The sequence below is a fragment of the Pistacia vera genome, unplaced genomic scaffold (assembly GCF_008641045.1).
Source record: "Pistacia vera cultivar Batoury unplaced genomic scaffold, PisVer_v2 Contig59, whole genome shotgun sequence".
Taxonomy (NCBI): domain Eukaryota; kingdom Viridiplantae; phylum Streptophyta; class Magnoliopsida; order Sapindales; family Anacardiaceae; genus Pistacia; species Pistacia vera.
The window spans coordinates 1,058,697-1,078,885 of NW_022196434.1; the positions used below are offsets into that span (position 1 = coordinate 1,058,697).

At 33.1% G+C, this 20,189-nt stretch overlaps 1 non-coding gene across 1 annotated transcript; it reads left to right on the forward strand.

The window, feature by feature from the left end:
* Positions 1–809: 809 nt before the first annotated feature.
* On the forward strand, positions 810–883 carry TRNAN-GUU. Its single transcript has one exon. It is a non-coding gene; the product is annotated as a tRNA-Asn (tRNA).
* Positions 884–20,189: the final 19,306 nt, after the last annotated feature.

The following is a 20,189-nucleotide window of genomic DNA, read 5'->3' on the forward strand; positions in this document are numbered from 1 at the left end:
GAGGATTCAAAGCTGATATTAACCATAGAAGCTTGTCTAGGGCTCTGATACAATGAAGATTTTCAGAGTTTAGAGGAAGAATCGAGAAGATTCAAGAAAACAAGAAAAAAACAGAGAACTGGAGAAGACGAATACTTTGATTTTTATTAACTGAATCTTTAACAGAAAATCGAAGCATTTATAGTTTGTTACACCGTACAAAACGACAGTGTATTACATTTTACTTATTTGTAACTAAAGCTATCTAACTTCTAAAACTTGCAGATTAACCTAGCATACTTTGACATAATAGTGACTATGAACTTAAAACTTTCCAAACACATACTTCTTAACAATATTCAATCATAGAAAAATCTGCATATAAAAATAAGCTTTATTTATAGTGGGTAAAATGCTAATTATAGCAAAACAAAAAAAAACAAAAAAAAAACAAAAAAAAAAAAAAACTAATTAAGAAACAAAATGACAAAAAAATAAATTCCATTCAATTATATTGGCAATTTTAGGATCATTATTGATCTCTACGGGGCAAAAATCCCTACTAGGATAATTCCTCATTCGAGGATAAATCCCCGCGAGGGAATTTCCTTGCAAAAACCCCGGACAGGGCAGGACGGGGACTGGAGTGGCTCCATCCCCATGGGCCAAGCTTGGGGATGGGCCGGGGATGAGAATGGGAGTTGAGATTGAGGACGGGGAACAGGATCCCAACCCCACCTCGCACCCATCCTTAGGCATGTGACTCATGATTCAATATGTTATTAATATCTATAGAATTATAAACAGTAGCGAAAGCAGGAGTAGCGAAAGCTGGAATAGCTCAGTTGGTTAGAGCGTGTGGCTGTTAACCACAAGGTCAGAGGTTCAAGCCCTCCTTCTAGCGTATTAATTCTTTTGCACGAGCGGGAGTTGATTCGACCATTTTTGCATTGCAAAATGAGAATCTCTTAAGGGATGAAGGGAGGAGGGGGTGGTGGGCAGCACCACAGGTCGGAGGGAGGAACGTAACAAGGGAGTTGATTCAAACTTTTTTGCATTGCAAAAGGAGCTAGCATCTCTTAAGGGATGAAGGGAGGAGGGGGTGGTAGGCAGCACGACATGTGGGAGGGAGGAACGCAACAAACTGTGGTGCGATGGAAGGGACATTTTGGGAGGAGAAGGATGACTGAAGGGGACTTCTTTCCAGCCAACTGCATCACCAAGATGGTAGAAATAATCAAGAATGAAAGGGTGCAAGTGTGAACCAAGAAACGGAAGAAGGCCATTAATTAATTGATATTCAGAGAGTTGATGCAATTTGCTGCTCCTTCCTCTCCATCTAATCACTTTATATACTACTAATGTGGTGAAAGTTCAGAAAAAATCAGTGTTTTTTTTTTTTTTTTTTTTAATTAAATTGTGAATGCTTCTCTAAGTGGTTGACTTGAGTTGTGAGAGACTGAGTGGGGAACTTTCAAATCAAGTGGAAAACTTAGCTAATTGATTTTAGCACCTTCTTAATTAATGCTCTATTTTTCAAAGATAAAATTAGTATTCTCATACGAATAATACTATACCAACAACTCTCTCTCATGAACTTTCTCTCACAACACTGACATGACAGCTCACAATTGGTTAGTTCACAACGGGTCTCACTAATTAATTACGAGTTACCACGTCAGGGTTGTGAGAGAGAATTGTTGATATGGCATTATTCATTCTCATAGTTCAAACCCACCAAGCACACTCAGCATTGATCAAGTCAATCTAAAAAATGTGTAATAATAAAATATCCCAAACCCATTAAAGAAAATCTTAAACCTGTCCTAAATCCGTAACAATTTAATGTTTTTGTTTTCCCAGATTCACTGATAGAGACCAAACCATCAAGTCTATTTTGATTTTCTTTTAACTACGATATTTAATTTCAGAGTGTTGTTATTTAAGCCCCACATAACTCTAGTTGAGACTCATTATCAGTTTTTTTAATTGGAAAAGATATTAAGAGTAGAATCATTTAATTTAATTTAATTATATTCTTTCTTTTTCCGATTTAATTGCTAAATAAACTTCTTAAAATTTTTAAGAAACTCCTCTGAAACCCTTTTACCTTTGATATCATATACTTTGTCAAGAACTTTTGGTTTAAGTAAACCATTTCAAATTACTTAGTTTTGTTTGCTTTTATGGGATTTCACAATTGCTTCTAAAAAACTAATTTATTTGAGCAAAAAATTTATTCACTTATCAAGAAGTAATCAAATGAAATCCTATCATTTAGTTTTTTGTTTCTCACTATAGATACAAAAACACGTACCAACTAAAGAGATCTGATTGACACTGACGGAATCGGAATGGATGTGTGCATAATTTAATGTAAACCAGCAATGTAAAGTAAAATACGATAAAATAAAGAACATAAATAATTTTTAAAGTCGTTCGGCAAGTTAAAACTTAAGTCTACGTCAACTGTTCTCTTATTTCTTTAGAGAGCTTACAAGAGAAATATATGAATTGCCTAGAACAAATTGATAACCCTTCTCTCATAGTTTGGGAGGATATTTATACAAGTTTTAATAAAATGAAAGACAAATAAGTTCGGGATTACGATCAGGTTTGATATGCAATATTGTGATCTTCGTGATTGAGCATTGAGATTGTGCTGCTAGCGATGTAGATCTTATCATTTCCGAAGTATCCGAGATTGAAGCTTATCTTTGATTATGTCAAACACTAGTCGTTGTGACGAGCTTTAACTGGATCGGGCTTACTCTAGATCGTACTGATTCTGGATCGAGCTTGATCTTGGGTCGAGTTGATTCTAAGTCGAACTACATCTCTGCGAGCTTTTTGGCAAAATCACACACAACACTCACCACGATTAGAAAGAAGAGATCAATAATTAGAAAAAAGATAATTTTGAAATAAAATTAAGTTTATTTAAATATAATTTTTTTAATCAAATTTGGGGCTTACAAAGAGTTTGAGTGGAGCTTGAATAACAGCACTCATAGTTCTAAAACACTTTCTCCTTTCTCTTCTTTACAAACATGTTCATCAGCGTCACTTTCTTCATTTGAATCGCCTCTTGTTACTCAAGAATGGGCTTATGGGCCTTGTAGATCTGACCCGATCCATATCAATTTGTTAAAAACAATATAATTTAATTAAATAAATTTTATTCATATTGCTTCTACTATTATTATAAACGGTGATAAAATTATTTTAAGATTATTAATAATAATATATATATTTTGGTAGTTATATACACTGTGTTTTGGAAGTTGTAACAAAAATATACATAAATACACATAACTTCACCCAAAAAAAAAAGTATACTAAATACAATATGGTTACTATATTATTGTCGATACTTAGGATTTATGAATTAAAATCATAATGCCAATAAGCAAATAGATTGCTTTCTTTAAGTTACGATAGTAAAAAACTTTTTAGTTGGTCGAACAAAAATTATAATTTATATGAAGCAATATAATAAACCATACTTTATGCAACCTCATTTGTTAAACTACAATTTTGTTGGAATGAAGATAAGAATCAAAATGTTAATGGGAATGAGAATCGAAATGGAAATGAAAAAAAAAAAAAAAAAAAAGGGGGGAACCGGAACGAGAATTGGAATAGAAACAAGAAAGGGAATGGGAATGGGAATGACAATCAATATCGGATTAGGAATCAGAATGAGAATGGGAATCAGAACGGGGATGTCAATGGGAATGGGAATGGGAAACGAATCAGAATCCTATTCTGGATACTATTCCTATTTCGGTTACTATTCTTGTTTCAATTACTATTCCTATTCTGATTCTTATTCCTATTCTGATTACTATTCCTATTCCGGTTCTTATTTCTATTCTAGTTATTATTCCTATTATGGTCCTTATTCCTATTCCAGTTACTATACCTATTCCGGTTCTTACTCCTTCTAGCGTATTAATTTTTTTTGCATGAGTGGGAGTTGACTTGACCTTTTTTGCGTTGCAATGGAGCATCTCCTAAGGGATGGAGGGAAGACAAGGTTGTGGGTAGCACGATAGGTCGGAGGGAGGAACGCGGAAAGCAGTGTGGTGCGACCGAACGGCCATGTTGGGAGTAGGAGGATGACTGGAGGGGATTTTCCGAGTGCCATGCTTCCTCGGATTTGCATCTATAGGAATCCAGAAACATGAAATTACATTAAATATTTACAAGCCTAAAATTGTACATAGTTGTGTCTTATGTGTGTGTGTATTTAATTTGAACAATTGGATTAAACAAATGAAGGATGAAAATTTGAAGTACAAAAAGATCTTATTCTTATATATATATACATACATAAGGAATAAGATCTTTTTGTACTTTAAATTTTCATCCTTCACTTTTTAATCCAATTGTTCAAATTAAAGACCTAATAATCTTATCATATTGTCGACAATCCATCAACCTTTTATACTACTTGATTAAGATATCTCATTATAATCTGAACCATTCTAACCCTTCAAACCATTATTACGATTGCATTAGGTAACATTAATTCACAGCCAAATTGTAGATTAACGAAACAAGTTACCGAAAACGAACCTGCAACATCACAAAGCCAACGCATCACCAAGATGGTAGAAAAATCAAGAATGAAAGGGTGCAAGTGTGAACCAAGAAACGGAAGAAGGCCATTAATTAATTGATATTCAGAGAGTTAATGCAATTTGCTGCTCCTTCCTCTCCATCTAATCACTTTAATACTACTCATGTGGTGAAAGTTCAGAAAAAATCAGTTTTTTTTTTTTTTTTTTTAAATTAAATTGTGAATGCTTCTCTAGGTGGTTGACTTGAGTCGTGAGAGACTGAGTGGGGAACATTTAAATCAAGTGGAAAACTTAGCTAATTGATTTTAGCACCTTCTTAATTAATGCTTTATTATTCAAAGGTAAAATTAGTATTCCCATAGTTCAAACCCACCTAGCGCGCGCAGCATTGACCAAGTCAATCTAAAAAATGTGTAATAATAAAAGTATCCCAAACCCATTGAAGAAAATCTTAAACCTGTCCTAAATCCATATCAATTTAATGTTTTTGTTTTCCCAGATTCACTGAAAAAAATATTAAGATTAGAATCATTTAATTTAATTTAATTATATTCTTCCTTTTCCGATTTAATTACTAAATAAACTTCTTAAAATGTTTAAGAAACTCTTCGAAAATCCTTTTACCTTTAATTTCATCTACTTTGTCAAAAACTTTTGGTTTAAGTAAACCATTTCAAATTACTTAGTTTTGTTTGCTTTTATTGGATTTCACAATTGCTTCTAAAAAACAAATTTATTTGCGTAAAAATTTTATTCACTTATAAAGAAGTAATCAAAAAATAAAGAAAAAATAATAATGAAAGCACAATGATAATTTTTTCTTTATGAAATCCTATCATTTAGTTTTTTGTTTCTCACCATGATTAGTGTTGACGCTTGATTTTGGACGCCAAGGACTCGCACATTCAAAGTGCTAAAAGAGCCTTAGAAATTACACGTGATGGATCCATGAGATTTGAATATGGAGCTGAGATTATATATGTTGCAGAAAACATAAATAATAGGCTAACAAGAGAGGTTTTTATAGTGGTTCGGATGCTTAAAGTAAATCTTATATCCACTATTATTTTATTGATCTCTGACTATTTCTATGATATTGCCCGTAAAGCATACAAAGATAAAGAAATACAGTATTTACAGATAGAAAAATTTAAGCTCAAATCTATTGTTAGCTCTCATATGCTCAACCCCATTTTCGAAAAAAGAAGTGTTAATTTATACACATTTGCACTCAATGTAATGAGTGTTTTGCAAGTTGTCTTGACACATGAAAGACTCTCGTCCATTCATCTCTTAAAATGAGATAAGGTTGGTATGAATATCTTTGAGGAGATATGGGTTTGACAGCTAGTACAAAAAAATATTTATTGGGCTGACATAAGCGTAACTTTTGAGACATAACAAAGAAGAGAAGTAAGTTAAAAAGATTAGAAAAAGGAAAATTTTGAAATAAAATAAAGTTTATTTAAACATAATTTTTTTAATCAATTTTGAAATAGAATAACACCACTCATAATTGTAATACACTTTCTCCTTTCCCTTCCCTACAAACATGTTCATCAGCATCACTTTCTTCATTTGAATCGTCTCTTGTTACTCAAAAAATGGGCTTTTGGGCCTTGTAGATCTGACCCAATACATATTAATTTGTTAAAATCAATATAATTTAATTAATAAATTTTATTCATATTGCTTCTACTACTATTATAAACGGTGATAAAATTATTTTAAGAATATTAACAATAATATATGTTTATAGGATATCCAATAGAATGACAATATTTATGAGTACAAAAATATATATATTGGTAGTTATGTACAATGTGTTTTAGAAGTTGTAACAAAAATACACAAACACACATAACTTCACCAAAAAAAAAAAAAAAATCAGTATACTAAAAACAATATGGTTACTGTATTATTATTGATACTTTGGATTTGCTAATTAAAATCATAATGCAATCAGTAAATAGATTGTCTTCTTTTAGTTACAATAGTGAAAAACTTTTTAATTGGTCGAACAAAAATTATAATTTATGTGAAGCAATATAATAAACCATACTTTATGAAACCTCACTTGCTAAATTACAATTTTGTTGGAATGAAGATAAGAATAGGAATATTAATGGGAATGAGAATCAGAATGGAAACGGAAATGGGAAAAAAGAAAAGGGAATCAGAATGAGAAATGGAATAGAAACGAGAAAGGGAATCATAATGCAAATAGGAAAGGGAATGGGAACGGCAATCGAAACGGGAATGGGAATGGGAATCAGAACGAGAATGGGAGTCGGAATGGGAATGGGAATCGATATGAGAATAGGAGTCGGAATGGGAATCAGAATGAGAATGGGAGTCGGAATGTGAATGCGAATGGGAAAGGGAAAGGGAAAGGAATTGGAATCCTATTCCGATTACTATTCCTAGTTCAGTTACTATTCTTATTCCAGCTACAATTCCTAATCCAATTCTTATTCTATCCTCATTACTATTCTTATTCCAGTTCTTATTGCTATTCTAGTTACTATTTCTATTCCAAATACTATATCTATTCCACTTCGAGTTTAGGCATAAGAACTTGAATAGGAATAAGTATAGTAACCCGAATAGTAATAAAAACTGAAACATGAATAATGACCAGAACACAAATAAGAACCGGAATTAGAACATGAACATAAACTAGAATAGGAATAGGATATGCGATAAACTGAATAGGAATAAGAGGAATTGGAAAGGAATAATAATAGGAAAATAGAATAAGAATAAAGGGTTATATTTTACTATCTTGACAAGCTTTGCATATGGTGAAAAGAAAAATGAACTACAAAGTACAAACAAACATAAAATAGAAATTTATACAGACCAAATCAGATTTACACTGAAATTATTTAAAAATTTAAATTCATGGCTTCTAACAAGCTTATGAAGAAATTCTAAAACATGTTTCCAAAACAAAAGCCAGCACCCAATTTATTAAGCAAAATTCTCAGAATTTAAAAGCTAAAAACATAACTTATAAATTACCTCCACAGAAAATTTGGCTCAAATAAAGTTTATGTCTTGAAATGTATTTGGTAAAGAAAAAGGATGAATGACGGCCGTATATGGCTAGGTGGATGAAACAGTAGTTCAACTTCAAAAATAAAGGGCCTAACAATTAACATTATTTTCCTACAATCGCAGTACAAATTCTCAGAATCCAATTGTTTTTCGTTGGAATTCAGATTTTAATAATGAGATGCCTTGAAATGAAGTTATTTCAGATGATGCTAGTAAACAATGCTCAATGATTTCAAACAAAAAAATTGCTCAACAATAATCTGCAGGTGAAGCTGATTGATTATTTTGAAATCATTCAAAACAACTCTAACTGTTGGTTGATGAAGCTTCAACATGTGGCCGCTGCAATTCCAAGAAGCCATTTCCTTTTACCTTTCACAAGAAACAAAAATAATAACAAGTTACATCACATAAAGAAAATTAATAAGCAGGAAAACTACACCAAAAACCTGAACATGACAAAATCAAAAGCAGATTTTACACAACGGAAAGTTGAGGGAAAATGCTAGAAATTAAGGGTATGGGAGGTGTTGGGAAGAATTGAACCCCATTAAATTAACAAAAAATAAGATAAGGGTCATCCTGCCCAATCCCCCCATACCTATAACTCCAAGCAACCCTCTTTCTCTCGCTTGGCCTGAGCCAATTTGTATTTTGCTTAAGAGTATAGTGATATTTATGGAAGGGAGTGGAGTGGTTTCTAAGGAACTTGTACTGTGAAACCAGATGTGGAAAAAATGCTTCTTGGAAACTACGTAAAGAATGGGGACAAATGATAAATGGAAAAAGAGAAAGAGGTTGGTAAGAATCTGACTAGACTTTAATTAAATTGAGGAACCAACCGACAATTTTCTTTACTTTTCTCTGCTTTCTATGCGTTTTTCTCGGGAAATCAAAACTCTTTTTCTTTCTGATTATTTAACACACTTCATTTTCTTTAATTTCATATTAACTTTTTTTTTTAAAATATTTTTAGAATAAATTTATATAGTTATTTAATTAATTTAGTCATGTATATCATTTAATGAAGAATTTGGATACGTTACCTCTTAGTTAGATATTTGTTGTTTTAAAAAAATAAATAACTTACTTTTTCTAGCTTTTATTGCATATTGGGTCTCTTAATATTTAGAAAAAAAAATTAAAACAATAAATTAATATTTTCTAATTTAAGAATATGCTTTTGTTAACAAATTTATTCAACTCTCTTACATGGTAAAAAAATAATACCAATATACAGCTAACTTACCATTTTAGATTAATGGTAGAAGATATGGAATAGTGTTATTCTCTTTATAACCAAAATGACAATTTTGATAATTTATTAATAAGAAAATCTAGAAGTTGACATGTGTTAATTTATTAAAATTTAGTTTAATGTTTAATATTTTTCATTTTATATTCATTTATCAAATTGGAAACCTAAATGGGCCTAAAGAGTTATTGATATCAAGCAATCATTGTCATATTGAAACCCTAAATGGGCCCAATTTGTGGCTTGGAATTTCAGGATCTAAGCCCAAGAAAACTTGGGTTTATTCACAACCTGTATAATTAGATGTCGAAAAAAAATTATCCATTATATATTTTGATATTTTGTTTTTGAGGAAACAAATAAAAATAATAATAATAATAACACCGAGTAAATAAATAAAAATATATATTTTAATATTTTGTTTTTGAGGAAACAAATAGACTTCTTAGACTTTTTAAGACAAACTATAATCCATTAATTTTTATTATTTACATCTTCAATCCGATTTGTACATATATTCGTAATTCTAACTTGGTTATCTATAATTTTTATAAGGTCTCTTTACAAACACTGATTCTTCACCATTTTTTTTTATATATATTATAATTAAGAACAAATATTGAAAACTTGAAATGAAGTTACAAATAATAAAAAAGAAATCCACATGCTTATGTTGATTTAAAGAGAAAATAAAACCCCTCTAATTCACACAACAACAAAGCAAAATATAATCCTTTAATGCAACCTGAATTTGTCAATTGGCTAGGAAATTAAAAGGTAGAGATATATTTTACAACTAGAAAGCAAATAGCAGAATTTTTTTCTCTTCCTTTAAATTTCATGCAGTTTTCTCTTCCTTTACCTCTTGTTCCTCTCTTTCTTTTCTCTTCTCACAACAATTTAGGAAGTTTAAAGAATGAAGAGAGTTGAAAGGAAGATTTTCTTTCAAAGAAAATACTATTTTGTTGTTCTTTCTGGCCAATTGGCATAGGTTTTCTTAAAAAAATATCTCTATAACAAGTGGTTAAATAGGCCAAAAATGCAAATATAAAAGAGTAGAAAAACTTTTTTTTTTGTTTTCCAAATGTGAACAAGTTTGGTAAGGCAGCCATTTGTAATGGCCTGACGAATATACTATTTTAAACTAATACATAAACATCTCAATAAAAGAGAATCGGAAGATTGGGTTGGGGTTCAGTTTAGGGAAATTTACAATGACCTCCCTTGAAGTTTGTGGAAACCGAACGAATACCTGAAAGTTTATAAAATAAAAAATAAAAAAATCCCCTAGGACTTCCCCTCAGGTCTTGCTAAATCTCAAAGTTGTAATTTGAAAACATCTTGTGATCTTTAACAGACACATGTTAACATTTCCCTAATAAGATTTTATTTAGTTTGATTTTTATGTAGTTATAACATAGTTTTGAATATTAACATCCCTTGTTAGATAATTGTAGACGTTAAAAATCTACGGTTATGAAATGGATGGATCTTGTGAGGTTGAGATCATTGACGATCCGTTGGACCTGCACACGCAAAGAAGTAAGCCCGAAACTCATGGGGAAAGCCAATGTGGTATCTGTCGTGGGCATTCCGAACTCAAGTCAACGAGGGTAGACAAGGCAATTTACTGAGGGCTAAGGGCAGGAAAGGTTACCAGAGTCTCGTTGGAGACTAAAACTATGACAAAACTACAGCGAAGATAGCAGTGGTTTTTTAGAGCAAGAACTTTATGAACAAGTAGGTGGTATTGAGATTGATTGCATAATGAGAGGTCATACCTTTGTTTATGTAGTGAGCCTAGGAACTTGAATCCTAGTAATAATATGAGTTCATAATGGCGGAGTTGTAATAAATATAAATATTTTGATTTACTTGTCTTTGTAGGAATAAGAATCCTAATTCACGTAAGATTCAGGATCTTAGATGAATTAGGATATAGATAAAATAGAGTATAGATGAATTAGGATATGAATAGAACTTTGGGTTCTTTGAAGCAGCTATGGGTCAAATGGGGTTTTAACAATGTCCAACTCATGGAGTGACCTTGATTGTGGAACAATCCATCCAGTTAAGCAATCACATTCGTGGAATGAGTTTGACTTGTAGAGTGGATCCTAGCGTGAGCTCAACCAGAATTGGGTCATGTCATTGGACATTCAGTTTCGTTAAGAGACCCCAAATTACTTAAATATCTTTGGTGGACCTCAACACGCGAAGGGAGAAAATTTTTATATATTAAACTTCAAGAGTAGCAAGTAACCGTAATTATTCAAAACTTCCTTGAGGGAGAGTAAATTTTAAAAGAGCTCTGGGCAGTCAAGAAAGATTTTCAGAGATATTATTGCCTTAAACATGAACAAGTTTCGTTGGCTAGTAAAAGTGACAGAAATTGAAGTCTACACAAAAAGGTGGTTGTTAATTTAATAGGCTGCTTCATTTAATTTAATTCCGAATTTTACCTTACATTTAAAGCTTATCTTTTATGTCTAATCTCACCTACTTTTCTGATAGGATAATAAATGTAATTAAATACTTTTTCAGGACTAAAAAATTTTCATCAAAAGTTGAATGAGCCGTTATTATTTCTTACAGATGTGATAAAACAACTTTACATTGCTTATTATCCTCTTTCAAGCCAAAGGGCAGTCAATTCTTCACTCCAAAGTGCTGCCGTTTTGCAGTCAATTATTCACTCCAAAATGCTGCCGTTTTGAGTTTAAAAACATATTCATCTTTCCGTATGGAATTATATGGCTGAATTAAGTAAATTAAATACAAAGTCGAAAAATCTAGACGCCAACTTCATAGCCATCTTACCAACTTCATAATATTATGAAACTCTATACTTTTTCCTTCATAAAAGAAAGAGTTCAAGCTCTGTTGATATCAACATTATCAATTTGTAATTTACTTTTTCAAGAATATTTATACCATTTAATTTTAGTTGGGAGTCTTTTTTGCTAGAGAAGGGGGAAAAGGGAAACTAAATAATAAAGAGAGAGAGAAAAGGCTCATGGGCATTATTTCTGTGATTTTTTAAAAAATTACTATAAGCATTCATATATTTCTAGAAATAAAAATCAAGATTTTTCATCTGATTAAAGTAAGTTGATATTATCTTTCACAAAGAACTACAATTCACCAACCATTTTTGCATTGCAAAAGGAGCATCTCTTAAGGGATGGAGAGAGTAGGGGGTGGTGCGCAGCACCACACGACGGAGGGAGGAACGCAGCAAACAGGCTTGGTGTGCGGCCTCTGGGCCATGTTGGGAGGAGGAGGATGACTGGAGGGGATTTTCCGGCCGCCAAGCTGCCTCGGATTTGCATCTACAGGAATCCAGAAACATGAAATTATATTAAATATTTACAAGCCTAAACTTGTACATAGTTGTGTCTTATGTGTGTATATATATATAGGGAATAAGATCTTTTTGTACTTCAAATTTTCATCCTTCATTTGTTTAATCCAATTGTTCAAATTAAAGACCTAATAATCTTATCATGTTGTCGACAATCCATCAACCTTTTATACTACTAGATTAAGATATCAAAATATAATCTTGAACCAATTCTAACCCTTCAAACCATTATTACGATTGCATTTAGGTAACATTAATTCACAGCCAAAATGGTAGATTAACGAAATAAGTTAACCGAAAACGAACCTGCAACATTCACCAAAGCCAACTGCATCACCAAGATGGTAGAAATAATCAATAATGAAAGGGTGGAAGACTGAATCAAGAAACGGAAGAAGGCCATTAATTAATAAATATTCAGAGAGTTAATGCAATTTGCTGCTCCTTCCTCTCTATCTAATCACTTTATATATACTACTCATGTGGTGAAAGTTCAGAGAAAATCAGTGTTGTTTTAGATTTCTAATTGCAACTATACAATGAATGACATAGTCAAGTCAACTCTTAATTAAATTGGTTGCGTTGAGCCGTGAGAGACTTGAGTGGGGAGTTGTTGAATGTAGAAAAAAAAGACTTGAAAAAATATATCACCCTTTTAATGCTCTATTTTTGAAAGATAAATTTAGTATTCAAACCCACCAATCGCATTCAATTTGGAAAAAATATTAAATCAAGTCAAATCTTAATTAAATTGTGAATGCTTCTCTGAGTGGTTGATTTGAGCCGTGAGAGACTGAGTAGGGAGTTGTTAAATGTAGAAAATAAGCTTTAAATCAAGTGGAAAAATGAACATGTCAAGATCAAAAGCAGATTTCACACAAAGGAAAGTTGGGGGGAAATGCTAGAAATTAAGGGTATGGGAAGTGTTGGGAAGAACTGAACCCCATTAAATTAAAAAATGAAGCAATGGGTCATCCTGCCCCATCCCTCCATACCTATAACTCCAAGCAACCCTCTCTCTCCCTTGGCCTGAGCCAGTTTGTTTTTGTGCTGAAACTAGATGGCTTAAGAGTGATTTAGGGAAGGAACGTAGTCGAGTGGTTTTTCAGGGAATTGTTCTGTGAAACCAGCTTCTTGGAAACTCCGGAAAGAAAGCTGGAAAAAGAGAAAGGGGTTGGCGAGAATCTGACTAGACTTCCATTAAATTGAGGAACCAACCAACAATTTGTTTACTTTTCTCTGCTTTCTATGCGTTTTTCGGGGGGAAATCACTCTTTTTCTTTCTGATTCAGACTCCATTTTCTTTAATTTCATATTAATTTTTTAAAAATATTTTTAGAATAAATTTATATATTGTTAATAGATAAGACAATTTAATGTAGTCATATACATCATTTAATGGAGAATTTGGATACAGCTGGGCAAAATGCCCGGGCCCTTCTTGGGAGGACCGGCCGGTTCCTCCTTCAGGGTTGAGGTCTGGGACCGATCCTAGACCCAAGTCAAATTAATTTTAGAATATCTCTTATCAAATAACCAAAACCCTGACAAATAACCAAAATCCCACCCGACAAATATATGAAATACATAATAAATTTACAAATCACCACCTGATAAATTACAAAACCTTCCTTACATAACTATTATTACCCCCACAAATATATAAAAAAAAATTAGAGGGCTAAATAGATATTTATCAACCCTATAAAAGCTAGATCCGAACCTAAAACCGATCTAGACCCTCATAAAAGTGACGGATTCAAGACCAATCCTAGCTATTTTGGGCTCGATCCCTACGAGACCGGTCCCAAATTGAGACTGATCCTTGAGGGCTCAGACCTGGGACCATGAGGGCCCAACTTTGCCCACCTCTAAATTTGGATACTATACCTCGTTGTTATATATATATATATATATATGACTGGAGGTGTCATACCACAATTGGGCCTAGGCAAAAGAGGTGGGCAAAGTTGGACCCATTGCAATCCCAAGCCCAGATCCTCGAAGACCGATCCCAATTTGGGACTGGTCCTTGAGGGATCGAACCAAATTGGCTAAGACCGGTCTTAAACCCATCACTTTTGTAAGAGCATAGATTGATCCCAAGTCCGGACCTGTACAGTACTAGTGTGAGGACGGGTCCTATGCAGACCTGATAAAAATTATATTTTAACCCCTAAATTTATTATGTATTTCGCATATTATAAAGGGTTTTAATTAAGGGTGTAAAAAAAACCAAAAACCAAACCAAAAATCTAGATCAATGTGTAAACCGAATATTCGGTTCGGAATAATGGATAAACCGAATATTCGGTTTAGTTTTGGTTTTTAGAAAAAAATAAACTAATTAATCGAAACCGGATTGTTAAACCGGATTTTAAAAAAAATATATATTTTTTCTTTTATTAAATACCTTTATCTTTCTCGATTTCTCCACCTTTTTCTTTTATTAAATGCCCCTCACTCTCTTTTTCGATTTCTTCATCTTTCTCTTTTATTAAATAACTCTCTCTCTCTTTTTCGATTTCTTCATCTTTCTCTTTTATTAAATACCTCTCTCTCTCTTTCTCGATTTTCCATCTTTCTCTTTTATTAAATTCCTCTATCTCTCTCTCACTCTCACTCTCGTTGCAAATACAGATTGTAATTGGCATCCACTTCTCTATCTTTTTCCTTTCAGTTCCATACTCCACATAAAACATCATCATCAAAACCATAAGTAACCTGTACAAGCACCACCAACCACGGTTTCATCATCTCAACCTGCCACTCAACCTCCAATCCAAAAAAAACCTAAAAAACTATGATCTCCCTTTTATTGATCCGATCAAAGACCGTCTTGAGTGGGTGAATAGCATTCTGAGATAGTAAATTGAGCCAAAGAGGAAGGTTTTATTGAATTGGGCCAACTAGTCCAAGCCATTTTAAAAAACCGGTTAATCAAATCAAATTTTCGATTCGGTTACAAATCGATTTAAGTGAAAAACTGGTCCAATTTCGATTCGATTTTTCACCTGAATCGAAATCCGGTTCAGTTCAAATATAGAATAAACCGGTTCGGTTAACCAATTTCTTTCACCCCTAGTTGTAATTATTTGTCATGGGGGTTTCGGTTATTTGTTAGGGGTCTTCTAAAATTAATCGGGCTCGAGCCTTGGAGGAGGGACCGGCCTCAGCCCAGTCACCCATCCCCAAGACTCGAGCCGGTCCCAAGCTTTTTGCCCACCTCAAAAAAACAATTATCACCATTAAAATTTGAAAAATAATTAGAATATTTATCTTCTTTACATTTTTTTTTTCTCCCTTTTCTCTTAACCTGCACGTCAGTAAAGTATGAAAAAAGAAACTCCTTGTTATAAAAAACAAAAATTAAAAAAAAAAAAAAACAATTAATTGACTAAAAGAAAGTTCTCTTAGCATGAAAAAAGGGGAGATATTAAGAATATGAAAATCCACAAATTTTTATATGATAATCAAATTATCAAAATTTAAAGAAAAGTTACCTAATCCTCCTCCCGATACTCGGTTTCAGTTTTTACATAAAATATAGAGTATCGAAACAGGACTTGGTAAAACCACCCTGGCCAAGGATTCTTCTGGTCCAAAAACCTGAGGAACTGAGCTGGGGCTGTAAAATTTTGACTGTTAAAATTTCTACTCAAAATTTAAAAATAAATTTATACTTTTAAACACATTAATAATGAAGATTAAAAGAAGATCAAGGTGCTTACCATAACTTACCCTTAAGAGGCATACTGAGGAAAAGGCAGGGAAGGGGATGAACAGCTGGAATTTATTGGCACGGGGAATCTTGAGAAAGAAAATTTTTCTTTTGCAGGAAAAGAACGGATCCTGCCAATGACTTCCGTACTATAAATTCCCTGCAACTATCTCTCCCTTTCCCTCTTACTTTTACATATTCATCAACTCTCATAATACAAAAATAGGAAAATTCTCAAGTAATTGCATATTTAGAGTAAAAATAAGAGGAAGGAACCGAGGGAAATCATTGGAATGGGAGGAGTCGGAAACAATTTTTTTATTATTATTTTGAGAAACTTTTTGTTTCCATCTCTCCCATCTCCAAAAACTTTCTCCAGCTCAATCTTCCCATATTTCTTCTCTTTGCTTATGATTTACGAATACTTAGAAACGAGGCAGTCCTTTAAATAGGCTGGAGGGCATGGATGGTTGCGTTTGAAACGGAGGAGTTTGGACGGTCAGGATTGGTTTGATAATCTAATGGCTAGCTTTTTCTTGGAATTTGGCAAAAGCAATGGAAGCCAAGCTACGTGGCAAAGCATTAAGTGGGGTCTGATAAGGATTTTTCTTCATGTTCGCCCAAGTTATAATGAAAATCTTTGCAATAAGGACAAAGAAATATTATTGGGTGCGTTTGATTTATTATTTTGGGTAAAATTTTGGAGATAGTATTGGATAGTTGGATAGTAGAGTATTACGAGATAAAATTTAAAAATTTATGAAAAAGCCCCCAAAGTTTGCTAATTTAATAAACACCTGAATATATTAAAATATTGTAAAATGATAAAAACACCCCTATCACCTACAGTGCCAAATTCCGGCAACCACCATCGGAATCTGGCCGAAAAATTGGATAACCACATATACCGGTCAGATCTGGGGGGTATTCGATCGATATGGTCTTTTCTGGCCATATCCATCACGGATCTAGCCAAAAAAGGCTAGATCTAAGGCCGAATGTCACCTTCGACGGCCGAAAAAGGCCATCATATGGTCGTCGTTGTCTGTCAATGATGGCCAAGATTTGGCCGTCACTAACGGCCAGATCTGGCCATTACTGGCCATTTCTGGTGGTCGTGTGACTGTTGTAACAAATTCTGGCTACCACCGGCGGTGGTTGTCGGAATCTGGCAAGTATTGGTGGGTAGGGGTTTTTTTGTTAGTTTTTAAACTTTTTTTTCTGGGGGGTATTTAATGAAATTAATAAACTTATGAGATCTAAAAATAATTTAAAACATAGACTAATATTTTAGGAATAACGTGCCAAACAACATTTGAAGAATATGATTGGGAATATGGATAATAACAATAAACCAAACGCATCCCTTAAAATCCGAGTTTCGGAGTGCACGTGTATTTAACTATTTATTAAAAAGAACAGTGTTGAGTAAGAGAGAAGAATCATATCCCCACTAAATAGGCCGAGGATATAATGTTGGAAATAATCAAATGTCTCAAATAATTGAATGATTATGATCCTGTTAAGGTTCGAGACGTCGAATGATCTTGTCAAGGTCCAAGGATGAAATGGTTGAAATAATACTGCTGTGGTATCATATCAAGGTTTTCTCCACCTCATATTTCATATGGATGATCTTTGAAATGAGCTTTTTGACATGCTTTAGCATAGTTCATGTACAACTTCTTAATTATAAATTTTCTTAATTGTGAATTTCAGATTTGTTTATTTAGGTATGATTCACATGATTTAATATTCAGTGGCTTTCTTTAAGAGTAAATGACTTTTTCCCACCCAAATAAGTGTGAACTACATACTCACTCAAAACGTTTAAAATATAATTTTTTATATCTATTAATAATTTATGTTAACTATAGGGATATTTATTATTGTAGACAAAATACCCTTTATCATTGACTTAAATTATTTTTATGTCATTTTCAATTACTAATATACCTACTCTTTAATTTAAATTACAATATGCCCTCATATAATATAAATTAAGAATAAATATTTATTCTTCTCTTCTTTATTAAAAAAAAAAAAACCTAATTGTTTCTTTTTTTTTTCATCCCTTCTCCACTTCTCTTCTTTCCTCTCATTTACAATTTTCTCTTTTTCTATATCAGTTCTTCTCATTTCTTCTCAGGTACTTACTTAAAATAACATTTCGAGTAACATTTTTTTTCACCAAAGAAAGCCTCCCTAAAAACAATTCTCATCAAAATTTCCTTCTAAAAAGTCTTAATTTCTCACCATCCGACCAAAACAGCAGGGAAAGTTAGATGGGTCGGGAGTGAACGGCAGTGACTGATAGGGTTAATCCGACTAGATAAACACAAGAACACTCCAAATAAACAATCAAAACCACCCAAACTTCAATACAAACTCTAGATACTCCATCAACATCAAAAAAACAAGCCACAGCAAGAAAATCCGAAAATACAGAACAACAATCACCCGAAATACAGTATAATAATCAAGGCCCGCAGGTGGTAATTGGCAAGCAGGGGGGGGACTGTGTGGGTGTGTTTTGAAGAGCAAGTGAGGGGTGTAGTGTGGTGTGACAGTGAGAAGTGAAGTGGGTGGGTTGGTGCTGCTATGCGGGAGATGCGGGGAGGGAAGGTGGTGGGGAAGTGGAGCGAGTTGGAGGTGGGTGGAGCAACAGAGGGGAGGTAGTGGGAGGCGTAGTGAAGCGAGGAGAAGTGAGGGAGGAATGGCCGTTTTGGATTGAGAAATAATCATTAACTAAAGAAAGAAGAAGGATGAAAGGGAAAAAAAGGGAAAGAAAAAGAAGAGATGAGAGAAGAAGGATGAAAAAAAAAAAAAAACGTGACAACCATTCAGCCTACAATTACCCACAGTTGAATTTAAAAATTTTGATTTTTTTTATACAAAATATTAATTGATCATTTTGCCCATCCTTTAACGGAATTTTACCATTTTTTCCCTCTTCAATGAAATTTACTAACAGAAATTTGTTATGGGTAGTAAAATTGTATTATAAAATATTTGGGTGAAAAGTGTCGTTACGCCATATTTCGGAGGAAAAAGTGGTTTACTCTTTTTTAAACCCTTAACTTATGTGATCATAATCAGTCCACTAATTAAACCATTGGTTTTTAGAACTTTTATTTCAAAGACCACCCTTCGATAGCTCAAGTAGTAAGACGAGTATTGAAAAGTGTGATTAAAATGCACGGTCTAAAATTTGAATTCCCCTACTTCCAAGATTTAAATAGGTGATCATGACGGTGAAATTCTAACTTGTCATTATAGATTACGAGGTGTGTACAACTTAAAATCAGATTAATTATTATAGAAAAAGGGTAGAGGAGTTTTTAACAGAGTTATTGGTTTCAAATGATGATGAAGTAGAAACAGAAACAGCAAACGCATGTGAAATCTGAGCAACTTCTGAAGTTGAGTACAATCATTGAGCAAATGAAAGCGAACGGCCTTGCAAAAGAAATCACAAGCCTAACAGTAAAACAAGATTCACTTCAGAGCCTAACACAATGAAGAAACTCATATTGAATACATATGTTTATGCATCTGCCCAACGAGGTGTGTCCATTAGGACATGTGGTATGCACGCCTGTTCTAATGGCGGTACATGTGCATCCATTGTATCAAAAAAATTTCTTCCCAAGAGCTCAAAAGGAATGAAATGACTCTAATGGAACCATTCAACCAAGAATGGTCCAAAAAACATCCTCAAAAGCATATCCCATTTGCTATCTGAGCAACAAAACAAACACTGAACTCTGGAGTAGCCAGGACAATGATTAAGCAAAGCTTTGCAAATGAAATCATTAAATTCACAATCAAACGGTAAACAGTCAAAAGATTCTCTTCTCATTCCTATAAAATTTTCATAGGAAAAAATAATAGCAGTTAAGAGAAAATTCCCAAGGAAATCTTTCTGTTTTAATCCTGATCCAAGACTAATTGCATAAGTTTCCTTGTAAGTTCACTTAAACTTGCTTGAGAGATAAAAGAGTGCTTGATTTCAATGATTCTTTATTAAGTGTTCTTCAATCAAGTCTGGTTGATGGTCCGGTTTATTTAATTATTTTCCGAATTTTATGATTTCTTTTCTGGGCAGAAATATTAAGGATGTTTTGACACTTAACATTAAGTTTCAGAATTTAGAAATGAGAGAGACTTTCATTACAAATGTATGATAGACCCTTTTAACAGTGGTGCCAAAAAAACAAGCAC